This window comes from Copadichromis virginalis, linkage group LG9 (assembly GCF_057382275.1).
Source record: "Copadichromis virginalis isolate Kocher_CV1m ecotype Utaka linkage group LG9, C_Virginalis_male_GT1.1, whole genome shotgun sequence".
In the NCBI taxonomy this organism is placed as follows: domain Eukaryota; kingdom Metazoa; phylum Chordata; class Actinopteri; order Cichliformes; family Cichlidae; genus Copadichromis; species Copadichromis virginalis.
The window spans coordinates 14,105,894-14,129,686 of NC_140626.1; the positions used below are offsets into that span (position 1 = coordinate 14,105,894).

The 23,793-nt window shown below is 43.9% G+C and overlaps 1 long non-coding RNA gene across 1 annotated transcript; it reads right to left on the minus strand.

Moving 5' to 3' along the window:
- Positions 1-6,082: 6,082 nt before the first annotated feature.
- LOC146701591 (uncharacterized) lies at positions 6,083-7,665 on the minus strand. The gene is made up of 2 exons (XR_014922374.1): positions 7,543-7,665; positions 6,083-7,217 (listed from the first exon to the last, which is right to left on the minus strand). It is a non-coding gene; the product is annotated as an uncharacterized LOC146701591 (long non-coding RNA).
- Positions 7,666-23,793: the final 16,128 nt, after the last annotated feature.

The window sequence follows — 23,793 nt, forward strand, 5'->3', positions numbered from 1 at the left end:
TAATTTGCCCACTTAGTAAATCTCACTCATGGCCAAGAAATTGAAATAAATCTTGTTTCCCTGCTGGATAGTGATCCACTGTAACTCTGCTCCTCCTTCCTGTTTAGGATTTCTGTGGCTGAAGTAAAATTCCCTCCATCCATCAGTTATCCCAGCTAACCCAAAGTAAAAGAAAGTTTTGCTCATCTTAAAAAAGCATTACAATAATGGGCATTACCAATGCAAACTGAATGATACAGAAGATGAAAGAAGAGACTTTGATCAGTTAATAAAGCTCATGATCTTGATTCATTGTGGCTGCTACACAGATACTTCTGGGTCACTTCTCTCAGTTAGGAGCTTTCCTACTACTTTTCACACCTACGGTCAATTTCAAATCATCAGTTAACCTAACCCTATGCATGTTTTTGGACTGTGAGAAGCCACCAGAGTACCAGAGAGAACATAAGCAGACATGGGAAGACTCCAGACAGAAAGGCCCTAGACCAGATTCAAACACTGGATCTTCTTCGATGAGAATTTCCTGTTCTTCCACATCTCAAAGGTTCGTGTTGTGCAGCCTCAGCAGAAGAAGAAGGGTGAGATAAGAGAAGTGAGGAAATGCAGCGGTTACATTAATAAGAAAGATGAATCGGTCTTTCTGACTTCTCTAATTGTAACATGTAACATGAGTTGTACAGCCATAATTTATGGCTCAGTGTGGAGAGCACGTTTGCAGTCTGCTGGCAGTCTGGGGACGGCCCGTCTACCTGCCCAGAGCTCTGGTGTTGATGAAGCCAGTGTACAGCGTATGTGGTCCAGCTGGTCTGTGGGCCTCTCTCGCATGTGCTTTTGTTGGTCTGTCAGCCGCACAGAAGAGTAAAGTTATAACAAACACAGAGCTGAAGTGAAACTAAGTGTTAAAAACAATGAATTGTGTCCTCTGCAAAAAAAAGTTCTTACTTTTTTTAAGAACAGGGTGCACTACCGCATGTTTAAAAGCAGTTGGGACACAGCCCACTAACAATGATAAATTCATTAAAAATAAGATGCAAGGCCCAATTTCCTCAAAACTTTCCTTGATAATTCAGGATGAAAGGATATCATGCACAGAATTTGAGTTTCTCAATTGTTCAATTATTCCCTTAAGAGTGAAGACTTAAGACTGAATTAAAAATTTTGAATAACATTCGGGGCTGTTAGCTATTAGTCTCAATAATATCTGATAGGAAAGCTGCTTTAGCTGCCTTTATGGAGTTCTGGTATAGAAGGCGGCTCCTACAAAGAATGCCATAGGATATCTGAAGCCTGTCTTTTTTCCACCTCCTTTCAGATTGACGGCAGACACGACGTAAAGCTCATATAGTGTCATTTAGTCATGGTTGATGAGAAGTTCTGGGACGTTTCATCTTTATAGGGGCCACAGTATCTAAGATGGAACAACAGGTGGATAACATAGCGTTGGCATAATCATCAACCAAGGGAGGTGTGTAACAGTTAGTATCAGTGAAATCTGGATCAAAAAAGGCAAAGTTCAAAAAGGCTGTAATGAAGTTAGCCACAGTCTCAGAGTTAATGATACGTACAGGGCGATGACAGCCTTTAGAATTTAAATCAATTGCACATAGCTCAACATCAAACACGAGCAAAAAATGGTCAGAAATACCAGCATTATCAACGTCCATAGTACAAATATCCAAAGCATATGAGAGGACCAAATCCAAGGTATGGCCTTTAAGATGAGTAGGTTCCCTGACCCACTGTGTAAGGTTAAAAGACTCAGTTAGGGCAAGAAAATCTTTGGCTAGGGGGTCATCAGCACAACAAATATGTATGTTAAAATATCCAGTAATAAGAGCTTGGTCATAACTTAATAAAAATGAACCTAAGAAGTCAGCAAATTCACAAAATAAAAGACCTATTATATTTAGGTGGTCGATAAATCACAGCACATAGAATCGTTGGGGGTCCGGCAAGCTCCAATAGTTGAGCCTCAAAACTACAATAGGTAGGAGAGGGCAGTTGCCGAACTTTAAGTTTGTTTTTAAAAACAGAGGCAACGCCTCCACCTCTTCCCGAGGGTCTCGGTGAACTAAAGAATACACAGTCCGGGGGAAGTAGCTCTGAAAAGGAAAAGGACTCACCAGGACGAATCCAAGTTTCAGTCAATAACAGAGCATCAAGCCAAGAGTTGAGGAAGAGGCCATTTAAGATGAAGGTTTTATTCACCAGCGATCTTGCGTTTAATAGAACCATCCGAGAGATAGGCATCTTATCTCTGCTGGAAGCACGTCTTAGTTGGCTTAAATACCTGTGACGAACACCATCACTTGGGGAACCAATCCAAACACGAACAGGCAGAGTGACTACTGGAGAAACCGGACAGGCTTGTTTACCGACCGGACAGATCCAGCGATGGTTGAGCAGCCCAAAGGACAATGGATCCCGAGCGGATGGAAGTCGTATAATCCCCGCGGTGGTGAGGGAATTAGCTGCAGCTGATGTTTTAAGGTAAGCCTTAAAGTGAACCCGAAACCCACTCCGTTTGCCCCGCTTCCTGTCACGCTTGTTAGGCGGGGGGCAGAGAGGGGAACCGTATGAACCAGTGGAAGAGATGATACATGGAAATGTAGTGTCTCCCAAGATCCAACCCAGCATATGGGGGGAAAACAAAGATTTAACAGAGTATCCCGGTCATAGGTGATTAATGCATAACCATCTGGGGGGCATAGTGCCAGAAAGATAGTAAATAATAAACAAATATCAAGGAAAAGAGCTCGACAACAGAGACGAGGACGGCCTGCCGTACAATGGCGCCATCTTACTCTATTATTATAATGATATTATAATGAAAACATCTGTGATACATTCACAGAGGACGAGGACACAAAGGGACGACACGCAGAGGCTGTATTAAAGTCTACCATCCAAATCTTTAGTCTTAAACAGGCAGTGGTTACAAACAGGAAGACAAGCAGTCCATTAAACAGTCTACAGGGTCAAACATACAGAGAATTCAAACAGCAATAAAAAACATAACTGGACACTGAAAAACTTCACAAAGTGATGTGTGAGGCACCAAAGGGAAGCAGCTGAGTATATTCAATGAATTATCTTCAAATACAAAAGACAAACTCCTAAAGCTGCCTCCACCAGTGTGTGAATGTGAGAGTGAATGAATAGTGGTATTGTAAAGCGCTTTGGGTGCCTTGAAAAGCGCTATATAAATCCAATCCATTATTATTATAAAGGCAGCATGAAAAATGAGCAGGATACACAAAGGTCAGAGATTACAAATTAAATCAGAAAATGACTTCAAACTTACTGAGAGCAAGGCCTCTGTTACAAATCTGTCTAATAGAAAAACATGCTGTACAGATACAATAAGGTAAGTGTTCATGGTCATTTAAAAACTGGCTCTACCTGAACCACTTAAATATTTTATGAAGTCACTGAGTCGACAATTTCTAAAGTTTGTTTTCTTAATTGCAGTTAGAGTGTGGCTGGTAAGGATGAAAACACATACAGAGCGTAAACTGTCTTTGTTAGTAACAAACGTCAGGAAAGAAAAGACAAAACACACAAACACTCATGATATTCATGAATAATTAGAAAGCATCTAAACATTCTGGTTGCGGATTTTTACAGTCTTATTTGCACTCGGTCATCTTCATAATCATCCTGTTCAATACATGACAGGGGAGGTCCTGAGGTGGGCGGGGCTCTCTGGTGATGTCAGCATGAAAGGCAGGACCAGCATCTGCCACATGTTGGTGAAGCATCACAGTACACTGGTGTGGGTTCCTTTCCAGATGTTGGACATTTGATACTTCAATGTTGAGGCGAACAAGAAGACACAGTGTTGGGTCTTCTTGGCAAAGGTCTCGAAAAGCATCTCGTCTCTCACTGACTGTGAGGACACCCGAAGATGGTACTACTTCCCACTTTTCTTGGTCTCTGGTCTTGGATCTCATGAACTTTTTGGCAACCCTCCAGACCCACGCCACGGTCCCAATCAGCCTTCTCAGGTTGCTGAATCGCCTTGCGTCGATTAGCTGTTGGGTTGCTACTCCTGCCAGTGGTCTTCTCGACTCTACGTGTGCTGAGTCCTGAGCTGCCTTGATGTGGATTCTGGTAAGGACCGCAACAAAAGTCTTTTTCTGTAGCTTTGTGACCTTTTCTCGAGCTTGGGCAGCGACTTCTCCGGTGGATTTCTTCAACCACTCATCTTCAGGAAGTTGGAGAAACTTTGGACCCGACTGCCACTCGGAGTCCTCGGTTAGGGCATTTGGATTGGCCCCTCTGGTGAGAATGTTTGCAATGTTTGCTGACCCGGGAATCCATCACCAATCTTGGACATCAGTGGATGTCCAAATGTCTGGATTTCACCAATGCGGTTTGCGAAGAAGGTCTGGAAACCGTAGCTCTCACGCTGGATTGCACCCAAGACGGTCTGGCTGTCGACGAGGTGGTACCATTTTTTGACCTGGATTCTGCAGTGTCTCTGGAAGTAGATCTTCAGGCGGGCAGCAAAGACGGCGCCACACATCTCTGCTTTAACAGGATCGCCTTTGTGGTTGAGAGGTGTCAGTTTAGCTTTGGACTCTACTAGTCTCACACTATGGCTGCAGCTCCAGCAAAGGTACATCACTGCGCCATATGTATGTTCACTGCCATCAGAGAACGTGATGGGACTGGGCTCTGCACAGGGATCTGGTGGTCTGAAGCTTGTGAAGAACTTCTTAGTCATGCAGGACTCCTGTTCACTGCTAAACAGTTACAGCGTCACAGAAAGAACCTTGAGAGCAAACTGCTGCTGAAGCTTAACCATCACCTCACTGAGTGAAGAAATGGCACATTTTTGCTAAATATGCAGAAATAAATGCAACCCATACAATTTATGGTAAACTGAGCTTCCTTGTATGAACATGTGTTGAAGATGCCTCGTTTTAATATTTTCTCTGAAAACGTTTTGAAGATACTAAAATTTGTATATTTATTCATTTTTGTTTGTCTGATAGCATTTATTTATAAAATAAATCGGACATTTAAAACAGTTACTCACTGCTTGAGTAGTATTTTCACCAAATACTTTTTTACTCTTACTTGAGTAACTTTTTTGACAACTACTTTTCACTTTTACTTGAGTAATAATATTTTAAAGTAATGCTACTCTTACTTGAGTACATTTTTTTGGATACTCAACCCAACTCTGCATCCTGATCAATACATGACAGGGGAGGTCCTGAGGTAGGCGGGGCTCTCTGCCTTTCATGGTGACATCACCAGAGGACCTGTCACGGCCAGGAGGATCAGCAGGGTGCTGATAAGCTGTTTCTGCGTTTCTCTCGCTCTCGTGCGCTCTCTCTCATTCTGTCTCTCTCTTGCCGGGGTGGAACTCATTGCGGGTTCACGCCCTTGGCCCACGCCACTCAGAGGAACAAACGTCTGAGACTCATTAGTGTGCCAGCATTTAAGCCAGGGAGTGACTGCTGTTCTTTGATGGATCATTATGTATGATTCGTGTTAGTGCCGTCAAGTTACCCGCAAGCTTTCCCTCGTGTTCCTGAGCTTTGAACTAACAAATGTTTCCCTGTGGTGAGTGTCAGAGAGAGAGAGCCTGACCTTGTGCATGGATTGTTTGATGAGGAGCGAGTGTATTTTCCCTGGAGCCCTGTACCCCCACTTTTGTACATAGCACTATCTCTGCACCTTTTTATATACACCCGGTGAACCATGTAAATATATTCCTTGTGAGCTTCCTTAAACACTTCAAGTTGTAAGCTAATAATAGTTAAATAAGAGCAGATGCATGCTGGTGCAATAAACTATACGTTTTACGTCCAATGGATGCATGATCTTAGTCGATTAATTGCAAAGATAATCAGTGACTAATCGACTATCAAAATAATCCTATGTGGCAGTCCTAGTTCTTACAAACCATCCCACTGTGTAAACCTGACATCTGTGGAACAGCTGAGCTGTATGATGTGTACAAGGACACAAAACATTATTTACCATCAGATCCCGAGCCCTCCATGTGTTAATCAAGAAACTGCTGCTGTGCTACATCCATAAATGATGAATAATTTAGGAGCTAAAGCTAAAAGGACAGTTTATTTGTACCATCTTCATGTCAACACATTCAAGAACATCACAGATGAAAGAAACATCTGAGAAAACTTCTACACTACATAAAGCAAGAAAAATAGTTTTTCTTTCAGGTGGTTTCAGAAAAAACAGAAACATCAAACACCTCCAAGACTCTCTTTGAAAGAACTAAAAGCCTTTATTCTCATGGTCCAATCATGAGTGAACTCCCCGATGAAGCCTTGTGTGCTAAAACATGTCAGAGTTTTAAAGGTTAAACATGAGTTTCCAAAACGTTTTGCTGGAGAACAATGAACTATTTGACTGAGTTTCAATTATTTACAGACGAGCAAAACCAGGACAGAGAAAAAAGGACAAAACTGACTCAGTAAAACAACAGAAAATAAGATCCCATGTAAATCTGTATTATGTAGAAGTTCAGCCCAGCAACCAGTTCAGTTCAACACAAGTTTAAATGATTCTATCTGAACTCTGTGGAGCCTGATCTCAAGCTTTTTGAGTCTGACACTGAAACCAGAGGATCTTTCTGTCTCTTCAGATTCACTGTGATCCAGTGATGGGAGTGATTATAGGCCCGAGTGATCACGCTGATGTTTGCACAGAGCAGACAATGAGGTGAATGTTTGGGCACATTGGTAACAGTGAAACAGTTTATTAGTAACGTGGGATCGTTTGTGTTCGGAGTATGAACTGAGATTCCTGAAGCTCTTGTCACACTGGTCACAGCTGTAGTTTCCTTCCATGTGTGTACGTTCATGCCTGTTACGATTACCTGAATGTGAGAAGCTTTTGTCACAGTGTCTGCACTTGTATGGTTTCTCTCCTGTGTGGACTCGTTTGTGTGATTTAAGCTTACATGCAGAGGTGAAGGATGACCCACACTGATCACAGAGGTGCTTTTTAACCCCACTGTGAATCAGTTCATGTTGTTTTAACTCAGTTGGTGTGGTGAAGCTTCTCCCACATTCTTTGCAGTATTGCAGTTTGTCTCCAGTGTGTCTACGTTGATGTCTTTTTAGGTTCGGTTGCCAACTGAAAGTTTTTCCACAGAGGCCACAATGAAAGTCTTTCCCACCACCACAGTGATGACAGGGTTGAGAACTGGATCCATCTGTGTCGCTCTGCTTCTAAACAAAGACACAAAGACAGTGTAAGTCAGTCCTTCAACATTTTTATCCTGAACGTCGCCTGAAATAAAGAGCATCTCTGCAGACGTCCAATTACATTTGACTGTTTCAGTTAACACACTCAGTTTACTGGGCTGCAATAACTACAATACTACCACCATAATACTACAGTAATACTAAAATCACAACTGACATGAAAATCTGAATAATCACTCAGAGCTGCTTTTCCATGCAGTAGAATTGCTAACATGCTAACACAGTTTAATGAGCAGAGTTGTTCCAAACAGTCAGGCTAAAATGACAAGATAACAATATAAATACATACCTCACAGTAACTGCACTTGTAGAGTCTCTTTCTGCTGTGGATCTGTTGGTGTTCTCTCAGGTTACGTGGAGATTTAAAAGTCTTCTCACACAGGTCACATTTATAAGGTCTCTCCTCATTGTGGGTAAACATGTGTTGTTTTAACTGTGTGTCTGTAGCAAACTCTTTGCCACACTGTTCACAGCAGTACACATCATGTCTGGTGTGAATGCGTAGGTGTATATTTCGGTTCCCTCTCCGGCTGAAAGTTTTTCCACAGATGTCACAGCTGTACGCCTTAATTCCAGAGTGGATAACTAGATGATCCTGTAAGTGGCTACTGCGAGTAAAAGCTCTGCCACACTGATCACAGCTGTACGCTTTAACTCCACTGTGGATGAGTTGGTGTTGTTTTAGGTAACCCTTCGTGGAAAAAGACTTTCCACACAAGTCACAGCTGAACGGTCTCTCTCCAGTGTGGATGACCTGATGCTGTTTTAGATTAGCCTTCAAAGTAAAATCCTTCCCACACTCGTCAGAGGTGCATGTTTTCTCTCCCTTTCTTCTGTGAGGTTTGTCGGCCTCCTGAGAGCGCTGACTTCTCGCTCCATGTTGGTCCTGCAGTGACAGAGATACAAACAGAGGCAGTGAGTGAAATGCAGTCGTGGAACAAACTCAACCTTCAAACTCCCTCCATTAACACTAGTTTTAAACCTGAAGGTGGAGTGTGGCACCAAACACCTTAAAGGTCTCTTATCCCCACCTGCTGGTAGTTCTAACACATTACATCCAACCTGCTGTTAAAAATAATTCATGACTGTTTAAACACTAAAATCATGCCCATCCCTCCTGATTGTACACAGATATATAAAAATGTATACATATATAAATATTTACCAGGTCTATACTTTTTTTTTTATTTCCTATTGTTGTTCCCTGATTTTTACATATACACATATATTTAAAAAAAAGAAAAGAAAGAAAAGAAAACACCCAGCATGCCCCTGCGGGCGGTTTATCCTTCAAGCTCGGGTCCTCTACCAGAGGCCTGGGAGCTTGAGGGTCCTGCGCAGTATCTTAGCTGTTCCCAGGACTGCGCTCTTCTGGACAGAGATTTCCGATGTTGTTCCCGGGATCTGCTGGAGCCACTCGCCTAGCTTGGGAGTCACCGCACCTAGTGCTCCGATTACCACGGGGACCACCGTTACCTTCACCCTCCACATCCTCTCGAGCTCTTCTCTGAGCCCTTGGTATTTCTCCAGCTTCTCGTGTTCCTTCTTCCTGATATTGCTGTCATTCGGAACCGCTACATCGATCACTACCGCCGTCTTCTTCTGTTTGTCTACCACCACTATGTTCGGTTGGTTAGCCACCACCATTTTGTCCGTCTGTGTCTGGAAGTCCCACAGGATCTTAGCTCGGTCATTCTCCACCACCCTTGGGGGCATCTCCCATTTTGACCTCGGGACTTCCAGGTTATACTCCGCACAGATGTTCCTGTACACTATGCCGGTCACTTGGTTATGGCGTTCCATGTATGCCTTGCCTGCTAGCATCTTGCACCCTGCTGTTATGTGCTGGATTGTCTCTGGGGCATCTTTACACAGCCTGCACCTGGGGTCTTGCCTGGTGTGATAGACCCCAGCCTCTATGGATCTTGTGCTCAGAGCTTGTTCTTGTGCTGCCATGATTAGTGCCTCTGTGCTGTCTTTCAGTCCAGCTTTGTCCAGCCACTGGTAGGATTTCTGGATATCAGCCACCTCCTCTATCTGCCGGTGGTACATACCGTGCAGGGGCCTGTCCTTCCATGATGGTTCCTCGTCTCCCTCCTCTTTCTTGGGTTTCTGCTGCCTGAGGTATTCACTGAGCACTCGGTCAGTTGGGGCCATCTTCCCAATGTATTCTTGGATGTTCCTTGTCTCATCCTGGACTGTGGTGCTGACACTCACCAGTCCCCGGCCCCCTTCCTTCCGCTTAGCGTACAGCCTCAGGGTGCTGGACTTGGGGTGAAACCCTCCATGCATGGTAAGGAGCTTTCTTGTCTTGATGTCAGTGGCTTCTATCTCCTCCTTTGGCCAGCCTATTACCCCAGCAGGGTACCTGATCACGGGCAGGGCGTACGTGTTGATGGCCCAGATCTTGTTCTTACCATTCAGCTGACTCCTCAGGACTTGCCTGACCCTCTGCAGGTACTTGGTGGTTGCAGCTTTTCTAGCAGCCTCTTCATGGTTCCCATTCGCCTGTGGGATCCCCAGGTACTTGTAACTGTCCTCTATGTCTGCAATGTTGCCTTCTGGTAGTTCAATCCCCTCAGTTCTGACTACCTTCCCTCTCTTTGTTACCATCCGACTACACTTCTCCAGTCCGAACGACATTCCAATGTCATTGCTGTATAGCCTGGTAGTGTGGATCAGTGAATCGATGTCTCGTTCACTCTTGGCATACAGCTTGATGTCATCCATGTACAGGAGGCGGCTGACAACTGCTCCGTTCCGTAGTCGGTATCCGTAGCCAGTCTTGTTAATGATCTCACTGAGGGGGTTCAGGCCTATGCAGAACAGCAGTGGGGACAGAGCATCTCCTTGGTAGATCCCGCACTTGATGGTGACTTGTGCTATGGGCTTGGAGTTGGCCTCTAGTGTTGTACGCCACATCCCCATTGAGTTCCTGATGAAGGCTCTTAGGGTCCCATTGATCTTGTACAATTCTAGGCATTCCAGTATCCAGCTGTGGGGCATTGAGTCATAGGCCTTCTTGTAATCAATCCAGGCAGTGCACAGGTTGGTCAGTATATATAAGGGGTGCAACGATACACAAAATTCACGGTTCGGTTCGATACTTTGGTGTCACGGTTCGATATTTTTTCGATACAAAAAAAATGTTCATGCCTTTTTAATTTGTCATTTATTAAAATTATAAATATATATTTTAACTCAAAAGTACAGTTTTTAAATTTAACCCTAACCCTTGTGCGTGTTTTTTATTTTGACAGCGAATGCGCACCTGCGGACCACTTATGTGCAGCCCTGGTTATTTAGCTCGTCATATTGCAGCCACAGAAATTCTTTTGTCCATGAAACCATAAAGCTGCACTTTCTTTTTGCCTTATAGTCTGATTTGTCATAACTTCTCCGTTTTGCGGTAAGCTTTTCTTTGGCTGTCAGTTCTTCACCCTGACCTGTCTTATTTGGCTCAGCAGAACTAAAATATATATCCTGCTGCTTTTACACACGCACTCACATAAGCTCAGCGATTCTCTGCGCGATCAACCTCTCACATGTTTAAGCTTGCTGCGGGAGATTTCACTTGTCATGTTTGCGTAGTAAGCTAACGATTAATAAGACGATGTCAGAGGAATTGGTGCACAAATTATCATCACTCACAGATCAGTGCTGTCGCTCTCTATACACAGTTCGCGCGATTGCAAAGTGAAAGCAAAAAAACGAGCGCAAATTCAAACGCGATTTCAATATGTCACATATTGACAGTGGCTCACCGATGCCAATGACATAATTACCCAGCTACATTTCTGAAAGAATGCAAAAGCATTGACATATATTTTTCCTACAATAGCCCGACGGGCAGGGAAGAGATAGATTTTGGTAGCCCGACTGAAAAAAATCGCTAGCCCCAGGACGTCGGGCTAGCGATATTGCGAGCCCTGTATCTGATTGAGGAATCACTCATCTTTGGAAAAGAGAGTTTATTACAGAGAAATGGCTCTTTCCAAAATAAAAGCTATACTATCCGCTTCTTCTGGGCTATATTCTCAGCAGCATAAGGAGAATCATGTGCTAACAGCTGTCTAAATGACTCGGCTAAAGTTAGTAGCATGCTTGTTGTTTTGGTCTTTGCACTAGGATGATGTCGGCGTAAATGTGCAGTCATATTCGTTGTGTTCCCACTAGTGCTTTCAGGTTAATCTCGTTGAAATGACCTTAACGCCACAACACGGCAAATCTCCGTTAACGAGCTACCGCCGATCGCCCCGTGCATGGGGCTAGACGGCCAACACGTTAACGAGCTAACTGCGCTAACACACTAGTTCCCACCCATGTAATTGAGCATTGCATGGCACATCCAACATACTGTTTTACTTTAGTCCATGACTCGCTTACCTTCAGGGTCATACGTCACATGAAAACCAAAATAATTCCAAACGCCAGATCTGAATGAGGGTGGGGGAGGTCCATGTTGCAAGGAGAGCTTAACTTCTGTCTCGCTATCTTGCCCTGCGCTCTTCCTTCTGACATGCTGTCTGTGTTGAGCGCTCAGTGGATCTGCGCTCGACAGTGCAGCCTAGGCGGAGTAGTCGAACGCAGATTCACTGAGCGCTCAACACAGACAGCATCGTCAGAAGGAAAGTTGATAAAATAAATTACAAATTTTGTATTGTTCGATACATATGCGTACCGAACCGAAAGCACTGTATCGAACGGTTCAATATCGATACGAATATCGTTGCACCCCTAATATATATATATATATTTTTTTTTTTTAAATTATTTTTAGATGTTTACAAGTATTTACGGCTCCCAGTGTTTCCTTTTCCTTAGAAACTGGGTCCAAATGGCTCTTTGGGTTTTAAAGGTTGTTGATGCTTGTGCTAGATGACAAATCTTCAGTATGTTACGCTTTCCGCCACCCAACACATCCCTATACCGTTTGGAATGAATCTACACATGTACGTTTACTGTAATCGTTTTGGAAAACACTATCTAACATGATTAAGGTGGTGCTTGTGTTAGGGATCAGGTTATGGTCATAGCTGGAATACACAGCTGGAACGTGTATTACTGCCGGCAGCGCCAATCTATTGCTTTCCATCCACAACCCGGTGCATATCATAGGAATACAGAAGGTTAACTTTTGCGTGCCTGAGGAACGCCTCGGGATGTGACAAATCGTCGGTATGTTACGCTGTCGAATGAGAACAAGGTCGACACACAGGACAGGAGAGGAAGAGGGGGGTTAGGTTTAAAGGTAAGGACTGCTCAGTGGGATTTGATTAATATACATGTCTGTACATGTGACATTGTTTTTTCAGGTTGTAAAACTTGTTGCAAAACAATCTGAGGCAGACTAACTGTGTTATTTAAAGACTGCATGAAGATCCTCTGCAGGTTAGTGCAGGATAAACAGGTTCGTTTGCTGAACTGTGATGGATTTAAAGTAAAGAACAGTGTGTGACTGGTGCACAGTGACTGTGGTGCTCATGTCACAGTTAGATTACATCAAGTGTAGCAGAGATTCATTTAAACTGAAGCTCATGATGCTGACATTCATTCACTGAGTTCCACCTTCATACCAACAGTATAGTGTCTAATATAAAGACAGTGTACTGTCAGTGTAGAGGATGGAAACCAGCCAGGACAGCTCATGAAACATCTGCTGACATCTGGTTGAATTCAGTTGTGTACATCCACAGAGAGCAGCAGGTCAGCTGATCACAGCCTGTACTTTAAGAAAATCTACTGGAGCTCTCAACAGAAATTATTGTGAGCTGTGATTCTTTTCCCCACGCTGAGCCACTACAGCTGATTTTAGGGTTCCCACCTGCTCAATCCCACTTTAACCTCTTCCCTGCTCATGTTCCTGTTTAGAGGCAAAGTCACCCTCTACAATGTAGGCATTGTATTATTACATTATTAAAACATTACATTACATTAATATAGCACAAGGATCAATAAGTTTTGCGTAAAATATATATCAGTACTTCAGCTTTTAATGGAGTATTTGTTATCACTAGTATCTGTCACCTTCTTTGTTGAGCTCATTGTTTCCTCTGTAGTGGCTGAGCTGAGTCCAAGTAGCTGAAAATGTTCCTCTGCTGCTCCGTCAGACTCTTCTCCTCCTGCTGATCAGCTGGGACACAAAACAGATCTTTGTTAGGCTCCACACTGCACTGAAGAGTCAAAGTGTCTCATATGGTCATCTGACAGCACAAAGAACAAACTTTAGCTTCCCCAAGAGGGCAACTTGTTTGAAACAAACACAAAAGGTTTAAGCACCAATACCAAATTTAGCAGTATGGCACAGCAGTACCAGGAGAGACTGAGGCCTGTTATTAGAATCAAATGCCCACAGGGTTCGTACGCCTTTTTCAGGGTCAAATTCAAGCACTTTCTAAGCACTTTCAAGGTCCCTTTTCAAGCTTTTCCAGCGAACCCTGTGCCCAGTGGGCAGACACAACTTTGCGCCAATAAGATTAAGGCAGCTGTGTTTTAATATAAATAAATGGATTTCATTATAGCACTTTTCCGCCAACATACGCTGTTTTCCTCTTTCTGGGGCAAAGTGGGCGATAAACAAAGAAATGCTCGGTATGTCCGATGGCCAGTCCAGCTGAATTGTACAATACTGATACTTGAGAGTGCGCGTGTGCGATGCAAGCACGTGTAGAGTGTGTGTTGAGCGCGTGATCAGTAGTGACAAAAACAATTCACAAAACGTGACCATACTATACTCGTGGCTCACTTCTAATCTATTGTTTTGCACACTTATACACATACCCAGCTGTTTAGCTACACTCTAGAGCCTCGCCTTTAACGGTCTTCTCCCGCCCGCTCTCACAGAGAGGAGCAGAAAACTTCATAAAGCTCAAGACTGACTGAACTCAGATCAAACTTACCTTGGCACTTACTTTTAGATGGGAGAGGGAAAAACTGAGAAACAAACAGCAATGAAACGGGAACTCTGTGGCTTCTTCTTCTTCGTCGTTGTCGTGTTCGTCGTCTTCTTCTTCTTTTTGGCGGTCAGCGCTTTAAGGTACATTATCACCACCTGCTGGACTGGATGGTCATCCATTGTCCACAGACCCTTGGAAGTTTCTGTTCAGATTAAAAATGGAATTCAAGGATCTCGTGACTTGGGTTTGTGGCTTTCACTGTTTACTCTTTAATTTTCTGCCACGTGTAGCAAACCCCACAGCTCAAATCAATGAAGAATTTAGTATTTTTAAGATGTTCTTCGCAGCATTGCTGCAAACAACATACATAGCTGCAACCAGCAGCTATGTAGGCCTAAAATGTGGTCCAAACATGTGAAACAGGTTTACCACCAGAAGAAACAGACTGTAAATAAAAGACTGCGAAAATGAAAAAAATCTTACTCTGACTTTGGATTGCAACCACATTCCCATTTGTCTCTTTAGTCTTTTATTTATGGCTCCAATTATTTGTAACAATGTAACATGTAACAGTCCTGAACTCTGTAATTAACAAATGTGGCATTTTATCTTGAACGACTGAAATGGCTCCTTCAACTTGTAGCTTGAGATTTTTCACAAGCCTCCTTCTGATCAGAAAGTTTGTGTGGTCAGTTGTTTTTGTGTGTTTATCATACTGTAGGCATTTGTCACTCTTTTGAGACAGTTTTCTCGCCACATAAGTTCCTTGAATGCCTCACACACAGCTGCAGGACATTTAGCTAGCATCGGCTTTCAAGATATTCTTTCATACATTCTTCTGTCGTGTTTCATGTATTTGCTCCAACATTCAACATTGCTAAAACTGCATTGTTTCTGTGGCTTGTTGGTCTGGGTAATGATTGGGTGTGCAAGCTCCCGGGTTCAGCTCCTGGACAAGCCCATGTGGTGTTATATGAACCCTATAAAGACATTTGGTAGAGATATAATAACAACTTTCCAAAAATCTCAGCCAATTAATTCTCTCTATGAATATAATTAACAAATAAATTCTGCTGATGTGTTAATCCACAGCAGCTGGATAATAAAGTTTACTGTGTGAGCCATCTCACTTCATCTTTATTCCACCTTACAGGAAGCGTCTGCGTCTCAGCTTGAAAGTTTTTTTTGTTTTGTTTTTTTAATGCACCTATTTATTTTATTTTACTATGGAAATTAAAACTCATCAGATTAAAAAACCTCAAGCAAAACAATCAATAAAGCTGCATAAACTGGTAACATACACAAACAAACAAATACATACATTAAGTACATTAAATACAGGCCATAAAAATTAGAAACTAAAACGACCAAAACTTCAGAATCTATAAAGAAGGAAAACTTGAACATGATGAAAAGTGATGAAAAGTGTCTAATGACAGAAAAAAACATAATAATATTCAGGTCAAACATTTGCAGGCTGAAATAGCTGCATCCAAGTCATTCAAGTTGAAAATCTCCTTAAGTCTATTAAGTGAGATCAGCTCATTCAGTTTTTGTTGATTTCAGCTGATTTCAAGAGGAAGGAGCTGCAAATCTGAACACTCTTTTTTCCCAACATAACTCTTTTGACACTGAGTTGGTAGTGGGGTATGTTCCTACACCTTTCATGACAACTATCCTCAGCCACATATTCCTGGATATGTATAATGACACCATCAACTTCCCATTTCACCATCATTGGCTTCTTTGATGTGACTTAGTGTTGACTCTGTGTACCTGTGAAACTCCATGACATTGGGTAAGAGGGCTTTATCATGATATATGTGAGAGAATTTAGAGTAACAGTACTCGAACATGCCAAATCACTCCACAGCTTACTGCCATTCCCCGGCTGTAACCTGCATATGCATCACATTAAACCTAAATCCTGTACCATAGCCACATGATGGGCATGAAGATGAGGTTCATGTTGCCAGATAGCTTCATCGCCACAAACATAAACATTCTTCAAAAAACAAAGGTTGTAAATATTTGCTGTATTTACAAGCACGTGCAAACAAACAAGACAATAATAAAAGAAAGAAATATCAACATTTTACAAATGATACACTGAATGTAAAAACCAAATATGAGCACAACTCCACATGTACAATTGTCACTGCATATAAACATGACAGATGACATATTATAAGAAGTATAAACATATAATATACAATATGATCTGAAGCTGGTACTGGTGTATTTAAATTCCTTTTCTTTAGGCTCACATACACATTACTGCTTACCCTAATCATCTCATACAAGATGCTACTTACTTTTTGTGCAGTATTTACCTTAACATGCACTATGGTATAATAGCCCACTCACTTCTATAGTGCTGGTGATGTAGACAATAATGTCAGTTGATATGTAAAACTAGGAGAAGTAGACCACAAATGGTAGATATCGAGTGCTGGGAACACATTCTGTCTGATATTATTAATCTATCAGATTCTTGAATGTTTTATGTACTTAAGCCACAGTTAGAGAGTGAAACAGAGACTGACACTGGCTGAAATGTGTAGTAAATATTTTATTTTGAACTTTTATGAAGAAATACAAACTTTGAACTTTGAACTCTGGGCTGCTTTACTGTGTGTAATATTGCAAAGCACACTTTGCCTTTGTCAAGCAAACAACAACAACAACAATCACACACGCACACACAAACTCACAAACGTATAAAAACGATCACACAAAGAGGGACACAGAGGATGGAGACACAAGAGGAACCTAATGGACAAGGACCCAGAAAGGGAAAATCTACCACCATTCGCAAACGTCGTGTCGATTATTATACAGCAATAAAAAAGTTAATCCAGATACACACTTCAAATGTGAATTTGCGTTTCATCTCATGTTTTCCATCGTTTGTTTTTAAAAAAAAAAAAAAACACTAGTGCTGTAATATCAATTCAAATTAGAATAAAAAAAATAAAGAGACGTATGAAACACTGTGGATGTGCTTTAATGTACTAGAAATACTACTCACCATCAGTTACAAATGAAAGAAATGAACAAAAGCTCGTTTTTGTCACGGGCCGGTATTTTGAGTTTTATGCCCGTTTGTATTATGTTCTGGTTTGTATAGTAGAGACTTAAACCTTCAGTTAGTTCTATGGTTGTGTTCTCTGTTTCCCTGTTTAGTTTTATCTATTTAGGTTACTCTCATGTCTGTGTCTCCCCACTATGTTTGTAGCATCGTGTCTTCAGCGTGTGTTTGTTGTGTCCTCTGGGTTTAAGTCTCCCTCACCTTTGTGTGTCCCTGTTATGTCTTTGTGTCTCGTCTGCCTGTTCCGTCCTTATGTTGTTTTTTTTTTGCCTATCCCTTTTGGCTCTTTTGCCATCAGAATTATTGTCTAAAGGCAAAGAAAGATGCCCAACGGATTTACTTTACCAAATTGACCATCCCAGCCTTGCCATAGTGGTCCATTTGATTCACCTTTTATTGTTTATTTTATTTTCACTTGCTGAATATGGGACAGACTTGACTGGAGGAAAGAAGGGGAGAAAGAAAGAGGGAAAGAGAAACAGCTGAGAAGAGGGACGGGGAGAAGGGCAAAAAACAAAAACCAACAGAATGGGCAGAAAAAAAAAAGACAAAAAATGCATCTATCGATCACCTGGATCACCTGTTGAGAAAGAAAAAAGAAAACAAGCAGAAGAGAACAAGAGCAACAGAATAAACAACATCACAATGATATATGGGAATATGACAGTAAATACTAAATATTAAACATTATTGTGCAGCACATAAGATCAACAGAACACAGTGTGGTTTGAGGTAGGAGCCAAAAAGGGTGTAGTTTGTGGGTGTGATCACCCGTGTGTACACCTGTGAGCATGGACGCGCTTGTTTTTTTAAAAGGTTCCTTCATGTAATGATCTGCTAGAGGGTGTGGGGGGGCCACAGCCCCGTCCTCCAGGGCATGAAGCAGGTATGGAGGAGATCAAAACTCCAGACATCCAGAGGCCCCCAGAACACAAGAGACCAAGGAAGACCAACAGAGGGGCAGCCGCGCCACTGTCCCAGAAAGAGCTGAGGAGAGTCCCAGATGAGGGCCAGGGGGAGTTGCAGTGACGTGCCCGTGAGCTCCGCCGGCAGCCAGCTGTGCCTGAGTGACCGAGCCCCAGGCCGAGAGGCCGGGGGCACCCCACCTCCGAAGTGGCCCGAGCGAGCCCCAGGCTCCAGGCCCCGATAAGCGGCCGCCAAGGAGTGAGCCGGCGTGTACCTGGACGCCCATCCCCAGACACAAAGAACCACCAACACACCGATGTCTGAGGGCATCTGCCACTGGCAGGGGAAGTGGTGGTGGGGGGAGATAGGCCTCCAAACCTTGGAGGGCCTGAGATGTCCCCAGAGAGGTGGCGTCTGATACCCAACCTGACATATAGACACAGACATACAGGCACATACAGACACAAACATCCATTCCCACCCTCATGCTCTCATATGCACTTACTCCACACTCAACCAACGTGGAGACAGACATAAAGAGACGCTGTACACACGATCACACTCCCCAAGCGTACTCTAGGAACCGGGTCTAGGTACCCTTGCCCCTGGAGGGGGGAACTGCACCCAGACCCAGGTGGTGTTACCCTTTTCCCTGCGGTGGGGAGAGGCAGACCGCCCCGACTCCGCAGCAGCAGGGAGGCCCCACACTCCAGACCGCAGTCGGACGGCCAACTCCTCCTCCTAGTCCTAGCCCCCCCGCTCCAGCAGGTCGCAGAGAACGGGGGTGAGAGAAGACTCCAAACCTCCCTCTACCCGCTCATTGTAGTGTTGATGCATGTGTGTTCTAAGGTGCATTTAAAACCCAGGAGGGCTTGGAGCTACCTGCCAGAGAGCAGCAGGTAAGCGCATAGTCCCTCCTGCTAGCCCTCAATGTCTACGTGTATTTAAAATTGAGAGGTGGGCAACGACGCCAGGGGTGGGGCGTACACCCTGATGGTAACTTGGATTCCGTGTATCGTGCCCACCCCCAAGATCCTATATGTATGTGTAATGAGAGTGTGAGTAATGTGAATGTCTAAGTTGTGGATAAAATTGAGGCAGAGGCAGCCAGAAGGGGACAGGGGGGGGGGGGGGGGGGGTAGCCTCCTCTGCACCCTGGTGACATACCCCTACTCCAAGGCCCTGCATGTGTGGGTGGTTGTGGTGGAGCGGGAAGAGGGAGGCAGCTGGAGATGGGGAGGGAAGGAAGGGAGGGGCAAGTGACCCCTCCCTGGGGCCAGCTCCCCCGCTGACCCCAGTAGGCACCCCCATACTCCGCGACCCGCCAGGGAAAGGGGGCCCAGGCCCATCCAGACCGGGGCTCAGTGCAGCAGCGCCTCCCGGCCCCACAGAGCCCGGGACAGTCCACCCAACCCCACCACAGAGAAAACTGCACCCACCCCACCATCCACTCATCTTCCAGACTACATAAGACAATAGACGCCCAGGCTGAGATCTTCCTCCACCTCTCCTATATCTCCCCTTCCTGCAGAGAGAGTTCCTGAAGAGAGGAAAGCTCCGTCCTTACGTTATCCTCCCTGTGTTTCATTCCATGTCTGTCATGTGTATCCATGTATATTTCCCCAGCTAATCTTGTCTCTCCCTCTCTCTCTCGTGTCCCCTCGACCCCTGTGTCAAATTCGTGTTGTCACAGTCTATGTCTCACTATCTCCTGATTACATTTTTACAAATATATTTTACAAATATAAATACACAATGTATTGACAACCACTGCACATGTAAGAAAAATCCACAGATACATAAATCAGCAGTCATATTGCAGTGTGTGTTAGAGAGAGAGAGAGAGAGAGAGTGAGAGAGCGAGAGAGAGCCCCCAGGAGCCAGAGGCATCCAGAGATGGATGCACATACAAACAGATGAAGTTTACTAAAGAACAAAACATGAACATACAGAACCAGGGGTAAAAAAAAAAATAATTATATGAGTATGCGAAAAAAAATTCACATACATATACAGTGGGGCAAAAAAGTATTTAGTCAGCCACCGATTGTGCAAGTTCCCCCACTTAAAATGATGACAGAGGTCAGTAATTTGCACCAGAGGTACACGTCAACTGTGAGAGACAGAATGTGAAAAAAAAAATCCATGAATTCACATGGTAGGATTTGTAAAGAATTTATTCGTAAATCAGGGTTGAAAATAAGTATTTGGTCACCTCAAACAAGGAAAACCTCTGGCTCTCACAGACCTGTAACGTCTTCTGTAAGAAGCTTTTCTGTCCCCCACTCGTTACCTGTATGAATGGCACCTGTTTGAACTCATCATCTGTATAAAAGACACCTGTCCACAGCCTCAAACAGTCAGACTCCAAACTCCGCCATGGCCAAGACCAAAGAGCTTTCGAAGGACACCAGGAAAAGTATTGTAGACCTGCACCAGACTGGGAAGAGTGAATCTACAATAGGCAAGCAGCTTGGTGTGAAAAAATCAACTGTGGGAGCAATCATCAGAAAATGGAAGACATACAAGACCACTGATAATCTCCCTCGATCTGGGGCTCCACGCAAGATCTCATCCCGTGGGGTCAAAATGATCATGAGAACGGTGAGCAAAGATCCCAGAACCACACGGGGGGACCTGGTGAATGACCTGCAGAGAGCTGAGACCAAAGTAACAAAGGTCACCATCAGTAACACACTACAACGGCAGGGAATCAAATCCCGCAGTGCCAGACGTGTCCCGCTGCTGAAGCCAGTGCATGTCCAGGCCCGTCTGAAGTTTGCCAGAGAGCACATGGATGATACAGCAGAGGATTGGGAGAATGTCATGTGGTCAGATGAAACCAAAGTAGAACTTTTTGGTATAAACTCAACTCGTCGTGTTTGGAGGAAGAAGAATACTGAGTTGCATCCCAAGAACACCATACCTACTGTGAAGCATGGGGGTGGAAACATCATGCTATGGGGCTGTTTTTCTGCCAAGGGGACAGGACGACTGATCCGTGTTAAGGACAGAATGAATGGGGCCATGTATCGTGAGATTTTGAGCCAAAACCTCCTTCCATCAGTGAGAACTTTGAAGATGAAACGAGGCTGGGTCTTCCAACATGACAATGATCCAAAACACACCGCCCGGGCAACAAAGGAGTGGCTCCGTAAGAAGCATTTGAAAGTCCTGGAGTGGCCTAGCCAGTCTCCAGACCTCAACCCCATAGAAAATCTGTGGCGGGAGTTGAAAGTCCGTGTTGCTCGGCGACAGCCCCAAAACATCACTGCTCTTGAGAAGATCTGCATGGAGGAATGGGCCAAAATACCAGCTACTGTGTGTGCAAACCTGGTAAAGACCTATAGTAAACGTTTGACCTCTGTTATTGCCAACAAAGGTTATGTTACAAAGTATTGAGTTGTATTTTTGTTATTGACCAAATACTTATTTTCCACCCTGATTTACGAATAAATTCTTTACAAATCCTACCATGTGGATTCATGGATTTTTTTTTCACATTCTGTCTCTCACAGTTGAAGTGTACCTCTGGTGCAAATTACTGACCTGTGTCATCATTTTAAGTGGGGGAACTTGCACAATCGGTGGCTGACTAAATACTTTTTTGCCCCACTGTATATGTGAATTTTTGAGGCTCTCAGAACAATAGAACTTTTTTGTTGGTTGAGTCTGATATTGATTGTATGTACAATTCCATATCCTTATAAAAAGGCAGAAATATGGTGTTTTATTAATAAACTTACATTTATGAATAAAATATTTAGCTAAAAGTATTAACAATTTTTTTTTTATAAAAAAAACATTTATCATTCTTCCTGGAGAACTTAAAGAAACAGAATAAAACATTTTCCCATCATTAAGAAAACTCCCTTAAAATATGGACAATAATAAAACTGCTAAATTCCTTCCAGAATCTCTGTGTAGAGGAACAGTACCAAAAAAGATGTGCTACAGTTTCTGGATGATCCCCACAGAAAGTTCAATTAGTATTTATGTAGTGACTGGCTGGTTTAACATTTATGAAGAATTTTACATGAGATTTCCTTCACCTTGTTTACAATTAGATATTTATGGGATCATCCAGACGGTCTTCCAGGTGATATCTGGAACATGTCGGTTCCAGTAAGATATTATATATATGGGAGAGACACGATATCTTCTTGGAATAAACTACGTATTCTCTTATTGCTGTTACCAAGTTCCTGTGAAAAGCAGATTTTTCCCACTGCTGACTCAGCTGGATCAGGGAGAGTGACTGAGGTAGATATTGAACTGTCAGTGTTTTTATATAACATTAAAGTACCTGAGGGTATGGCACCAAGCACCACTGAGAATTCCCAAACACTGATGGGAAAATTATATAGTGTAAGGAATTCATTGTAAGTAAGTAGTGCTCCCTCTTTATTAACCAGCTGAGCCAAGGTCAAGGTAACTTTATTTATACCCATAGGCAAGGTAAATTTTCTTTACAGAAAAAATGACAGCATTTGGCATCCCTTTAAAAACACACATACCTAGTAAAGATATAAACCTCACTGTGGCTGTTACGTTTCGGTGTTGTCAGTGTCGATCTTTTTCCCCCCGTTGTAAATAGTTTGACGTTTTGATGTAAATAAATTCGTTTTGAGACACTTTTTGGGATTTTGGTGGAGAGCCTTCGTGGTTTTATTTTCCTTATCTTTGTTTTTCTACGTTGCACCCCGGTTGCCTAGGCCGGGGTGTAACATATGGGGGCTCGTCCGGGATCGCTGGAGGGTCCGAAGGAGGGACAGCTTCGGCCTTCTGTCTTCGCTGGAGGGTCCGAGGACCGCTTCAGCCTCCGTCTGTCTTCGCTGGAGGGCCCGGGGACCGCTCCAGCCTTCATCCGCCTTCGCTGGAGGATCCGAGGGACCGCTCCAGCCTTCTGCAGCTGGTGGGCTGCGTGTCCGTGTGTGCAGCTGGTGGGCTGCGTGTCCGTGTGTGCAGCTGGTGGGCTGCGTGTCCGTGTGTGCAGCTGGTGGGCTGCGTGTCCGTGTGTGCAGCTGGTGGGCTGCGTGTCCATGTGTGCAGCTAGTGAGCTGCTCATCCGCCTTCGCTGGAGCGTCCGAGGGACCGCTCCAGCCTTCATCCGCCTCTGCTGGAGGGTCCGGGGGACCGCACCAGCCTTCGTCGTCTGCTAGAGGGTCCGTGGGACCGCTCCAGCCTCCATCAGCTTCGTCTGCCTTCATCCGCCTTCGCTGGGGGGAGGGTCCGTGGGACCGCCCCAGCCTTTGTCGTCGCTGGAGGGTCCGTGGGACCGCTCCAGCCTTCATCCGCCTTCGCTGGAGGGTCCGAGGGACCGCTCCAGCCTTCGTCGTCTGCTGGAGGGTCAGTGGGACCGCTCCAGCCTCCATCAGCTTCGTCTGCCTTCGTCTTCAGCCTTCGTTTGTTTGAATCAAACATTTCACTTGGGGTTACATGTTTGATTTTTGGGTGTGGGGAAATGTTACGTTTCGGTGTTGTCAGTGTTTTGTTTTTGCGTGACTGTCATGTGTTTCCTGTTTTACTTTGAAAGTCTGTGTTATCTTAGTGTGTTCAGTTTACATTTTCCCTGTCTCGTCAGTTCTAATTTGCCCCAGCTGTGTTTCCCTCCTGTGGTCCATTCCCTGATTGCTCCTTCTATGTA